The sequence below is a fragment of the Apaloderma vittatum genome, unplaced genomic scaffold, assembly GCF_000703405.1.
Source record: "Apaloderma vittatum isolate BGI_N311 unplaced genomic scaffold, ASM70340v1 scaffold4885, whole genome shotgun sequence".
NCBI classification, from domain to species: domain Eukaryota; kingdom Metazoa; phylum Chordata; class Aves; order Trogoniformes; family Trogonidae; genus Apaloderma; species Apaloderma vittatum.
The window spans coordinates 42380-55973 of record NW_009716362.1 but is presented as its reverse complement, the minus strand read 5'-3'; positions in this window follow the sequence as shown (position 1 = coordinate 55973).

Here is a 13594-nt window from a genome sequence, read left to right as displayed (position 1 = left end):
GCCCGTAAGCACAGATTTGGTGCAGTAATTCAGGGGCATGAAGTCAGGTTCTCGGATTTGAGCACAGCTCACCAAGATAAATAATAAACCCACGAGCCGAGCGCTCACAAGGCTGGGGGCGATGCACGGCGGGGGGGGCAAGAAAAGGAAAAGCAGGAGTGTGCTTTGCTAAAGGCGCTCCATCACACACATTTATGCCACAGGATCACACCACCGCTTCCACATGGAGCAAGGCACGGGCCTAAATGTGATTTACCAGCTCAGGGCCATAAGCTGCAAGGGAAGCAGGAGAAAAGGAATGAGAGAGAGGGAGGGTCCTGGAGGAAAGGCAAACAGCCTCACAATGTTCCAAACTGGTGGTTGTTTTCCCGCTTGTTAATTATTTAATTTTCAAATGCTTTTAGAAGGGAAGGGCTTCATCTGCGCTTAACACAGGACGAGTAAAAGAGATGTCTCCTTTTACGGCTAGTCACTGCAAACACAAGGAGAATAAATCTCCAACAAGTCAGTAAATCTGCAATAAGTCAGTTGTTTGAGTAAGCCGATGCAGGAGTAAGGTACATATATATGTTGGGTGATGGGCTTCCCAGTCATCCAGACCTTGGTTTAACGGTGCTTTATCATGCTGCTTCTTTGTCACATGCATGCCAAATCTACAAACTGATAGTCTGAAAGATTAAAAACAGTGGTGAGACGACACACCTCCTTCCCGGGAGCACCGAGATTCACAGAATCATAGATTACCCTGTCCCTGCCAGCTGGGGGGCTGCAGAGCCCCCAACCAAGGAAAACTGTGGCACCCCCATCCCTCCGGGAAGAGCCAAAGCAATCCCTGCAAACTGCCCCTCTCCCTCCTCCCTGCCCTGTGTGGGAGAGATTTCACGCTCTGAGCCCACGGCTGCATCACCGCAAGGAGGGAATAAATCACCACAAGGTCTCCGAGGCTCCAGCAGAAACATGGAGACCCCAGACTCTCCAGTACAGACACCCTCAATCAAGAAGCCCTCAGGTGTGAAGCTGCAGATATTCACATCCTCCTTAATTCCCAACAGGTCCCAAAAGCCTCCGCAGAGCCCCTCGCCTGGGTGTGGAGCTGGGGTCCTGCTTTAGAGAAAATGAGAGAAGCTCTGCCGAGTTGAAGGAGGTGACACTGATGCTGGACCCCAATACTTACAGCGGTGGTTTCTCTGTGGCTCTTCTGCATCCAGTTACAAAATGTTGGTTGCCAGCATTTCTTTCTTCTCCCTGATGTCTTTCCAAGTGACAAACCAGAACATATAAGTACCCCCGTGAGCTCCTAACTAAACCCCAGTCCTTGGAGGGATTTAATTGAGAAATCTGTCGTCCGATTTGATTCAGATTTTGAAGAAAGTACTATCTGGAGCTCTGCTAGCTATTTTGAGGCTGATACAGACTGTCTTTATCTTTACTCTTCATGGCAGCTAAACTCATCCGTGATAAAGGAAACCTGAGTAGATGCTCACCCCAGAGAGAGCCCTCCCTCATGCAGTGGGCTGGGAGGAGGACAGCCACAACCAAAACCTGTCAGTCTGGCTGACAGGCATTTGCATGGTCAATATCTGTGGATTGAATCCCACCAGCTTCCACTTGAAGGAAACAGCACACAGAACAGCCAACTGGGATTAATCCTTCCTGGCTGCAACGCCAAATCGCTCCTATCTGTAGCAAGGAAGAAGCCTGAAGCTCATCTGTTCCACGGTGCTGCAGCCAGAGAGGTGGCAGCAGGGTCTCCCATGCTTGGTCCCCAGCCCCTGCCCCCGGTCACCCAGCATGGGACCTGCTGACAGCATCCCCAGCCCTTCTGACCCGAGGTGTTAGCAGAGCAGATGGAACAAACGGACAAATGTTGCTTCTCCCATCCACAGAGCAGAAGCGACAATTTAATGGACAAAAGTAAAGAGCTCCCAAACAAAACAAAGCAAAAAAAAAAAAGAGTGTGAGCATGTTAAGTCCTTTTCCATCCTCGGTTTATGTTTCAGCTGCTACCTTGAGACTGGCACAGAAACCAACATGCCGTTTGCTTCACGCAGCTCCTGGGATCTCCGTGGCACAATTTCCGCTTGGGTAACTTAACTTCTGGAGGCCATTAGACAGGGTAATTTCACCAGTTCCTAAGCAAATGCCTGGAGGGGTCTTTGCAAAGCCAGTTCAGCACAGCTGAAATATGGAGGAAATGTTCTTTTGAATTCTAAAGAGAAACGTAATGACTGCTTTGTAGTAAAGCACGTTCAAATCAGCCCCATTTCGGCTGATCAAGGCATGATCTCATCAGCACTCTCTAAGAACAAATGCTTCTGATGCAGCAAGTGAGCTTAACACCTTTGTGGAAGAGTTTTCATCAACTGACAACACCCAGTTTGGGAAAAATTAGCTCACAGCGTTATTCAGGGGCAGACTTTAAAAACAAGTGCTTTTTTTTCTTTCTTTCTTTTTTTTTTTCCCCTTTTTTTTCATTTCTGGAGCAGTACGTGCAATCTGATGGGCCTGACTCCACTGAGATGCCATCTGGCTGGGCACACCAGCAAAGGTTTGCTCTGTGAGCGGCTGTGACCCGTTTGTTCGTTGACGTGTTGGTGAGAATGATGCTCTGCAGAAGTGCTCTCGTGAGCAGCATCCGCACCTGTGCGTGGGTGCTCTGTCCTGAACAGCGCGGTTGCAAGTTAAATTGAAGTGAGGAGGAGGAGACCTTGGTCCAAGCTGGAACAAGCCCCTGAAAAGGCAGTAAGAGGCAAGGCTTGGGCCACCCAAGCCCACCAGTACAGCATGGAGTGAAAAAACATAGAGCAACAATTTTAGGAATGAACACCCATGGTCACTGGTGCCACCAGTTCAGCAGCACCACAAGAAGGAACTAAGTGAGAAACCCAGAGGAGTCACTGTGGGCTCACTGGCAACTTGGAAAGAGGAGAAATAGTCCCTGGTGGGCTATCTGTCCCAGAAGGATGGAGGGGCTCCCCACAGACAGCTGTCACCCACCAGGCTGGGTGGCAAAACATGCTTTGGAAGTGGCAGCAGCTGGTAATTTGTTGGGTCTTACTGTTATAAGGTATCTGCAGGTCTTCCTTACCAGTACTTAACTCGAGGGTGTTGGAGTGCTCCTCATCCTGCGTTAGAAATGGGAGAACAGAAGCAGAGAGAGAAGAAGCAACAGGTGAAAGCAGCCAAGATGATCCCACAGCGGATGAAGCAGAGCACATGCCTGCAAGCTGCCCCCTTCAGCTCGTTCTGCCTCTGCCCAACCAGGCAAACCTCTTATGAGAGTTTGGGTGAAACTGAAAAACCTCAAAACTCAGAAACTCTGGTCCCCTCCAGAAAGGGGATTCTTTCGTTGGCTGCCCTAAGCTGAACCCAAACAAGCTCCCCAGGTACTGGTGGCTATGTGGTGCCACAGCCACCTTGTGTTTCGGAGTCCCCAGTACAGAGGCTCTGCTCTTACTGGGTGGAGAACTTGGCTCCCAGCTCCAAGGGCAGCACAGGGCATGTTTTCCCTTTGATAACTCCCACCTGGCTTCCCCCAGTATTTAGGGAGATGGGCTACTTGATCTGTGTGAGATTTTTTCATCTTTAGCACTGACAACCCTCTGATACTGCCTGTGCTTCTTTTTTTACTGTAACCAGAGCCCTGAAGTTGTTTCTCATATCAAAAGCTCCCAGTCAATCTGATTTTTAGAAAACACAGCGTGTCTGGGGAGAAACCTGCAAAATATAGAACACATTCCCCATTTGCATCCGCGTGTTGAAAACCCCATCACTCCTCTGTGATGCATCGTATCAACACTACACCAGCCATGAAATATTCATGGCCATCTATTATGATGTTTTTTATTATCTTCGTAAAACTTTCCAGCAATCAGTGTCTCTATTTGCTCAGCCTCCAACCCGGACTGGTGCTGTGGTCTCTCCTTCAATGCTGGCAGTGATTAAATTAATCTGCGTCCTCCAAGCAACCTCACTGCCCTCCCTGGCACGAGAAGGGACTGTGCTCTTGCGTCTCAGTCTGTCCTGGGCTGCTTCTCTATTTGCACCACATTACTGGAAAGGACTGAAATTCAAACCAAGGTTGATTTCCCAGCACGTGGAGCAGAGGAATGAAATGTCATTGCCACTCCTGGGTGGGTTGGGAAATGCTGCCAGTCTTGCTGTCCAAGCACCCTCCATGCTATGTTAAAAAAGAGAAGGGAAACACTCTGTGAGGGTGGTTCGTGAAGGTTTTATGGCAACGGCTTGATTAATTTTATTGCAGTCTGCTAAATGCTTCTGAAACAGGTACCTCTCCATTCCCTCCTCAGCATCTTGCAGGGTCTGGTATGAGAAGAACAGCCCTGAATCATCTCTGCAACCGTCAGACTGACCTCCTGGCAATGAAGTGGAGGCAAGGATTGAACCCAGAGAGGGGGCATGAGAAAGACAACGACAGTTTCTGGAACAGAAACTGATTCCTTTATAGCTGGATTGTGAGAGTCCCATTCTGCTAACCTTTTATTCTTTCTGCAGGAGCTTGCAGGACCTGGATTTACGTGTGGAAGGGAGTAAAAAAAGATCTACGGGGACAGTGAGACCAAGAGCGCTCCTCTCACAGAAACTGCAAAGCCAAATCTCAATGGAATGACCTTGATACAACCTCTTGCTTCAAACATACGGCAAGGAGTTCTGCCTTGAACAAACTGCTGCAAGAGGATTCAGCCTCTTCTCTTGCCAATGCACTGGCACTGCTTTTCCCCAGAGCACAGTGTCTTCCAAAAGCGAACGGCATCAGCCTCAGAAAAATAAATAAATCTACTTTTCACATCATTTCATCTTCTGATAACGGTAATGAACTCAGTCCAAGGCATTACTGGGAATTAATGACCGCCTGCCTCCTGACTCACCAGCTCTTCCCAGGCTACCATAAATTCCCAGGAACTGCTTTGAACCACACATCACCCACTAAGCTGAAAAGGAAGCAATTGTCCAAAACCCTGGGACAAATATATAACATGTCAGTCCCATCTGGAAGCCTGGGAACCGAGGTGAGCTCCCAGATAAATGTGCTTGCTCTGCTTGGACAGCTCGCTGGGGGCCGGGAGCTGCTTCCTGGGGCTCCCTGCAGGATCCCACCAGCAATTCTGCATCATTTTCCCAAAATAAGTCCAGCTGAAAGCAGCATGCATCATCCCTGGGGAACTGTTCCTGTGGATAATTAAACTCACAATGCGTGCCATACCTTTAACCTTTTTTTCCGGCTAATTCTCCAGTCTCACGATGCCTTTGTCTAAGATTAAAGAGCCTCCCAGAAGCTCCCCTTGGATATAGGTACTTCCAGACCATTATCACATCACCTCTAACCTGCTCTTAATAAACTAAAAGAAGATGCTTCATTACTGAAAATAAGCTTCGCAGCTCATACCTGCTTTGCAGTGAAAAAACAGGTTACATGACAGATGCGAGGTCTCTTGGACTTTCTTCCTTCCAGACCACACCACTCTGTGAGAAAAAGATGAGTTAGTAAAATTGACAGATCTACATACTTATTTAAATATCTAGATTTCCCTCTCTCCCAGTTGCAAATGCAAATTGGTATGGAACTGGCTTCAGTAATTAGGGTTAATGGCTAAAGAACGTTTGGAGATTGAGCAATTCATGAAGTTCTCCATCAGAAAGGACAGATTAGATCCGCTGCTTTTTTTGAAAATCACAAATTTCTGTTATCATCTGTGTATTGAACATGCCTATCTGTGCTCCTGCTCTCAAGAGATTTAACTGAATTAACACATGGTTTTGTTATGATTTATTAAGTGCAGGCCATGCACAGTCTTCTGCAAATCAGAGCATTCAACTGGCAGAAGAGATAAAGGTGTGGCAGATAGTGGAATATGTTTTGATTTGGAGAAAATAGAGATGCTACAGCAAACGAAATGGCTGAGCAGCTCCACTCCAGCCTATAGCCGCATTCGTTTACTGTTGAGTCTTACTTTTGCTAGAGTCATACATCCAAACCACTCAAGCTCCAAGGACAATCTCTGTACAATAAAGCCCAGCACAGAAGAGAGAGAGACTTGTCTGGAGATGAATTATCCCCAGGGAGAACCAACGCAACGCTCCAGGGCCTTTGAGAAGGCAAGCCCTGAAAAATAATCTTGCACTACAGACATGTCCTTTTTCCCTTCCGCAGTCACCAGCCCCATCCTTGGATCCCTTGGGGCAGAGTTGGGCACCCAGTGGGCCCTGGACGAGCATCCAGCACACTTTGGGAGCCAGATCACAGATGCTGCAGAGGTGTCTCTGCTTAGCTCAGTAGCTGTAGCTATGTCCCTCCACATCTTTAATTTAGGCAGCAGTGGGGTGTGAAAACAGCACCTCATGAAACCATCCCAGCCCCAGTAACACTTCTAAATCAGCTCCTCAGGATGTAGCCCTAACAAGCCACGTGGAGAAGCCATGGCAGCAAGGGGAAGCTTTCACCAGCTCTTAATTAATGATATTTGGCACAAATCTGCAGCTGATTCTCTGGAAAACAGCAAGGAGGAGCACTCCAGCACTGTGCCACCTCCAGAAGCAGCTCCCCACTGTTCCCACACCTTATCACACAGGGATGCAGACACCACAGCAGCTGCATCCCAATTCTATTTCTCCAAAGACTCACAAACCAACAGTTTCTGCTCTTTCTCTTTAGCAGACCACAGATACTTTCCTAGTGGTGACCCAGGTACAATTAATTGACGCTCCCTGATGTGCCAGCTGCTCCCAGGCTCCTCGTTGCGACACTTTGAGAAAGGTCCCACAGGTCAGCAGACCACAGATTAAAAGCTGCTGAAGCAAACAAGTCCCTGGACGGGAAGCCTCATGATGAAGAGCTCTTTAACTTAGCTGAATGCCTGCCTGCAGGATCAAAGGCAGCAGCTGGAAGGCTTGATATGTTCAGAAAGACGCATTTAATTGTGAGAGCAATTAGCCTCTGCAAGATTTCACCAAGTACATGATGGATTCTCTGTGCCTGGAAGTGGTCAGGTCTCGGTGGAGATCCTTCGGAGAGTTAAGCTTCTGCTTGGCCAGGGTGGATGGGCTCGATACAGGAATAGCCCATTTTATGCAAGAAGAGATGAACAGAATGGTCTTTCAAGCTGGAAAATCTCTAAAATCTATGGAACTATTAATAGAGAGTGAGATATTTCTAGTGGGTTTGACAGCTAGATGACAAATTTGTGTTAAATTCCACAGGATCCAAATAAACTGCTCAGCCTTGGTTTCTGATATCCTCCAAGGAGGTTCCCAGTGGGGGATTTCAGTTTTCCATTTTTTTAGCTTTAAAACAATTCTCCAAACTGGAAAACTTGTCTGACACTCTTCCTCTTACCTCCCTTTGCTTCTCCATCCTCTCCTCTCTTTCGGAGAGTATGTGCCAAGCCTTGTGTGAGCGAACCCCTGGGAGAAGCAGCGGCAGAGAGAGAAACGTTGCCATAAAGATGGCAACAGAGAGAGAAGAGACTTTGCCCTTTCCCACCCCAGAGCAATCACAGAACCTGGATGTAACACCCCTTACTGACCTTGGAGAAGCCCCACAGTGTGAGGACCCCCGGAGCCACCGGGCTACACGCATCCTGCTGCTCCCTGAATAGTTTGGTTCATCAGCATTTCCCTTTTAACTCTGCTGTGAAGCTTTATGCTCCCAGATTCAGCAGGGCACAGCAGCTCACAGTATCTCTTACGTCTCGTGCTGTCTCACTGCTCTCTCACCCACCTCGAATGATGCAAGCCGTTGTGAGGCTTGTAACACAGTGCAGGCAATTAAGAATTAATAACTTCTTCCAAGACCAATCGTTTCAGCTGAGACTGGCGTGAGCATCTTACTTCCTATGGATGTTTTTTGAAAAAGCTGGCAGATAATTGCAAATGCAACATTGCTCCCAATCGCTCATCATCTTCAAAATCATCACTTAGGGGTGCTGCATCCTCCCTCCCAGCCTTCCTTTGCGGTGCTTGCGTAGTAGGGAGATTCTTCAGTGAGGTGTGACTTACAAGCTTGTACAGCATCAAGCTAACAGGCAAAAAGCTTCCCAGGAATATCTTATTTGCTTGCAAGAAGATTGCTTATGTGAGATCACATCGACTCCATAGCAAGTTCAGAGAGTTTAAAAAAAACCACCACCATCACTATGTCCACAGGTATAACCATAAACATAATCATGCTAACAATGAGAGTAGATGTCAAGTGTGGCAAGGCTGATGGGGCTGTGGAGGGAAGAATAGGATACTAATAAGGCAGAAATAAGCCCACTACTAACTAGACAAAGGAAAGCACAGACCAAAAACTCTGAGGGACTCTTCAGGGATAATTCTTCAATGGGAAGCATCAACTGAAAATGGAAGGAATTAATTAAAAGGTGGCCAGGCACAACAAAAATATTTTTTAAAAAATCCATTTAGAATGTGGAAAGTAGAAAGAGTCTCTGAATTCTGCTAGGACTTCCTGACAGGCATGGCAACCGTACCCTGTGCTGTGAAAGTCTGCTTTCTGATGAGGCTGCCAGTCCTTCAGACAGCCAAGAGGTTAATGAAACAGAAGTAGAAAAGATTTTAATGTTTCCTATGCTTTCTCATCATTTAAATGTGTGCTAGGGACTGCATTCTTCCAGAAATTCCAAGTGGAAGCGGTAAAATAACAACCACTTGGAGGATTTAACCACAATTCCCCAATGTAATTGCTATCCCCAATGTATTGCTTCATATTTGCTAATATGAAGTTTGTATAAACCTATGGAAAGCCTGGGAAAAACACACTATTAGCAGCCACTGCTGGAGCTACTGGAAAAGAAGTAATTTTCAGAAGGACCCAAGACTTTTTTTCACTTGGACATCCCTTTTGAAGATGACACTTTTTCCTTCTCACAAAGGGGGTTGCCCTTGCTATCATGCATAATTCAATGTGCAACATGGTGGGGATGATCGGAAAGGGGTCCTGGTGACAGCGTTGGACTGTGGAAGTGGGGAAGATGCTCTGTGGCATTTGAGCATCAGCAAGATCTGGAATGATCTCCAAACAAAGGAGCAAGGTTCGAGTCTCTCAGTTGGGTCTCATCACTCCACTCCCTGGGCGAGCTCTCAGCACCGGCCACTCTCGGTTCAAAACCATCCTCACAATGCTCCGAACCACCCTGGCATTGCTCCAGTGCCTTTGAGAAGATGACCTTTGCTACTCCTGCTTGCAGATTGTGGCTGAGGGTGTGTAGGGGCTGTGTCAGATCCCCAAGGCTCATATAAAGAGCAAACCCCCTAGAGCTGGCGGTCAACCTGCCTGACACAGAGCAGCTCCACCAGCTGGGTCTGAGCCTGCCCCCACCCCAGCCCTTGGAGCTGCCCGTCCTGGGAATCCACCACCACCACAGTGATTTACAGACACTTTTTTAGTTTTTTTCCTCCCCAGAGCTGTTCTTTACGTAAGCCCCAGGTACAGCAGCATTAAATCAACTTGCAAAGGCTGTGCCTGGCAGCGTAAGCAGGACTGGAGAGATGTGACAGCAGGAGAAAAGAGCCACTTAATGCCTGAGCTTGGACTCTGTGTCCAGATGCCAGGAGCCTCTGCAGCACTCTGCTGTAGATTTGCCTGCCTGGGAAGAGCAGGAAAAACAAGACGTTGAAGGATCAGAATGCAAAGATTACAAAAGTGTGACAGAAAAGTACCCATACAGCCAGTCCCAGCTACTCCAGTGCATTTAGCTGGATGGAGCTGGAACCCCAGGGTCCAGGGTGCATCCCTAGAAGGACTGATCCCTTCACTGACCTTCCTGCAAAATCGCTTTCTCTGATCTCTGCCAGACAACGTGCCTTCCATGGACACTGCCAGCTGTAACACCCGATATTTGATAATGCAGGGATCGTGTCGTACATGCAGGGAAAATCTGTCATGCTCTAATAGCTACACTTCTCTTCTTCCCCTTCATGCCACCCTAACATAGTGCAAGAGATTGAACCCGGTAGGATTTGCCTCTATTCCTACTTAAGACCAAGGGAAAAGTCCTTAATGCTCTTCCTTAGGACAGAACAGGCAGTTTCTCAGCAGCTGGAACTACTTACATCAAAACATGGCTAAGGAAGGAGAGTCCTCTCCTAGGGCAGCTTTCCCAGAGGCCCCACACCAAGCCCACCACACCGGTGACCCAGCTAAGGCTGCAGCAGTGAAGGGCTGATGTCTTACTCCAAAGCTCCTGTTATTCTGTCTGTTCTACCAGTTCAGGGTCCCTGGTTGCCTCCTCAAGACCTGCTTTGCACCCTGAGATCTGGTCAGCACGTCTGACATGCACAGAATGGATTTTCACAGTACGGAACCACAGAAGTGGCAGCTGTGGATATGGCCTCTGTGCCCACATGTGCCACAGAGGCTGCTCTTCAACCGCAGAAAAAATGCAGGAGGTGGGAATCCTCTCCCCAAACATGAAGTGCCTGCACACAAGTGATTCCAGAAAACTCAGTCACCGTAGCTGCTTTTGCACCTAAAAGTGATCCAGGCCATACTGACAGTCGGTGCAGGGGAATTAGTTTTCCAGATCCACTGAGTAGATCCTCTTACTTTTAGAGGGGAAGCTTCCTGCCCTTGTCTCTTGGTGATACCAGCCAGATCTCCATGAAGAAGCCATAAGCCAGAAGTTGCTGTTAGATACATCCATTCAGCCCAGGTGCCCCAGGTCCATGGCAGAGATTTGTTGGGAGATTTTTTTTTGTAGAGAAGATGCAGAGCAAAAAGGAATCAGCACAACGGTACCCCAAAGTATCTTTGCATCCCATCAGCTAGGGAAGTGCACAGACTGTGCTACCCCAAGGCATCATGCTGCCCAGCCCTCGCTGGGGTTTTTTCCCCTTCGGCACAATCCCAGCCCCTGCAGGACCACAGGCAGCCTTGCAGGGAGCAGCCTCTCAGATTATGTTTTGTCCCAGCATGCTCTGTCCCACCATCCAACATCAAAGGATCTGGCTTTTAATTGCCCTCTTCTGATGCACAGCCTGAGCCTGCACACATGGCATGACCACATAGCTGACTTAGATGTGATCAAAGCCCATCTTGCCCCACTGAGGGAAATGACACTCAGAGATATTCCTGTGTTCAGATGATCAAATGCTTTGAAGACACTCATCGTTTGGATGAAACTCTTTGCTCAGTAAGGAAGAGGTCCTGGCCCTCAGCAGTTGGAGCCACAGTCCCACATGGAGAATCACATCATCATAGCTCGAGATGGGAAGGACCATGATGGATGCCAAGGGAGGGAGAGGGATCTGCTCAGAAAGGGAGTTGTAAGGGCAGGAGAGCAGCCCAGCAGCAAGCTGGCTGTAGCAAAGGCAACGGAAAAGGGGCTGTGCAGCTTGCATACGGGAGGAGCTTTGGGCACCTCTAAGCTGCAGGTGTCATGGGATCACTGGCAATGTGGGAGTGAGCAGGCAGTCCACAGGGGACATCTGGGCACATCAGTTGAAGCACGGCTTCAGTGGCCATTAAAATCACCCTCTAACACCTCCACATGTGTCTTGAGGCATCTTATAGAAGCAGCGCAAGATGAGAGAGAGTTGAGAGGGGATCTCCTGCCGTAAGACCCTCCAGCTCTGCAGATCACCCCAAAGTTTCCTTGGCTCCCTCCTGGTGCCTTCTCAGTGTGGAAATACTCACCACTGAGAGGGCTGACCTGTCACTCCCCATCTCCTTTCCCTCACTAACTCTCTGCAGATGGCAAAGGATGGAGCTGCCAAGCAGAAGCTTTTCTTGCCTACTAGCAAAGCCAGCAGTGCCGCCCTCTGGAAACCTTGCCTTCCTTCTGCAGGAGATATGTTTTGTCAGCTGCTGACATCAAGCAGCACAGCAGGAGTTTCTCTCCCTTATTCCATGGGATCTATCCCTGCCCCAGGGAAAAGCAGAGAGGAGAGATGAATGACAGAAGCAAGGAAACCTCATGCACACACAGCTCCTGGAGAGACTACCATGCTGGGGCTGCAGCTAAGATCATAGAATCATAGAATGTTAGATACCGGTTTGTCTCTTGTCAACACACTATCCCACTTGCTTTCCTGGCCCTGGCAGCCCCTATAAGATGCTCAGGGCCCAGATATGCCTTTCCCAGGTCCTAAGAGATACAAACAGCCTGGCTTTTCCTTGGAAAAGCTGAGCTACTCAAACAAACCCTGGCTGTGCTTCTGGCTTTGCCCACAAAGAAACTGTCTGATATTCACAGAGCTCTTCTCAGGCAGCAAAGGTTTGGGTTTTTTAGCTCTTCTCTACTTATATTTCCTTCTCTTGGCTCTTAGCTGGTACGGAGCCCAACTAAGAGTCTACAGGAAGGGCTAAGCTGTGGTTGGTACACATCAGCATAACCCTGCTGATTCAGAGTGACCAAGCATCTCATAGGAACCCTCATACATCAGCAACGCATGCTTGGTGGCTACTGGCACTGCAGAAGTGGAAACCACACAGAAAGACCTTACCATCACATTCAACTTCTCTTCCCTCTTCGTACAGCTCAAGTCCTGAGGCCACAGTGACAGGCAGATATCCCCACCACTCCCAGCCATGTCATGGATGAGGTTTGACTGAGCAGAGGGAAAGGCAGATGCTGTATCATCTCCCTCTGTCCTGGCAGGAGCACAGTACCCTGTTTCAAAGACAGCGAGAGATTTAGGATCCTTCAGGTCACTTACCTCCAGCTCAGCTGGTCCCTGCTGCCTCAGCGATGGAGCACTGCAAGGTTTACAGGTTATTTTCCCCTCAACAAGCCAAGGCTTAACAAAGCTTCCTCCTCAACTTCTCACTCCTTTTGGAAGGTGTATTGCCTTCCCCTGAGCTGAACTATCAAGGCACCATCACCAACAGAAAAATAACAGGTTCCTCTAGAGCTCTTCCGTGAGGTTCCTGGGTTTAGAGAGATTTTTCCTTCTCCAGAGAAGTCTAGAGAAAACTTTGGCGAAGACTGTACCCCTCCATCTCTTGCTATTTCATGTCTATCTGTTTGCTCTCCTCTCGTCCGTTGGCTGTGAGCAGCTTGCAGAGAAAACGCCTACAAGCTCGTGTGTGTTCAGGACTTGTAGCTGGGAGACAACTCTAAATCAGGGCTTTAACCAGCAGATCCTCCTAGTCCTTCTCTTACAAGAGCAGGAGAGGGGTGGTGGAGGTCAGGCCTTTAAAGCCAGAGGACAGTAAATCCACATGGCACTCACTCCATTGTCTGAAGATTCATGGCTTTGTTCTCTGAAGGTCAGCTTCATCTGTTCTAGTCAATTAAGAATAATCTATCACTTCTCCCTCTGCTCCTTCCCTGGCCGTATGCTCCTTGTCAGCGGGAGACCATTGGTCAAATAAAAGTCAGAACTACTCAGTGTCCCAAAGATATGCAGCCAGAAGAGCAGGAGGAGGCAGATAGCTCTTCAACTCCTAATGGGCTCCCAGGGATCCTGCTTTTCTGAAAGGCTGAAGACTGGCAGAGCTGAAAGGTCTCCAGAGTGATATGAACGCCCAGGAACAATTTGCAGTAGGGGGACAGGAGAGAGTCCTTCTGGCTACACAACAAAACAACCTCACAACTTCTGTCATAGCACCATTCCTACAGAACTCATGGCCTTC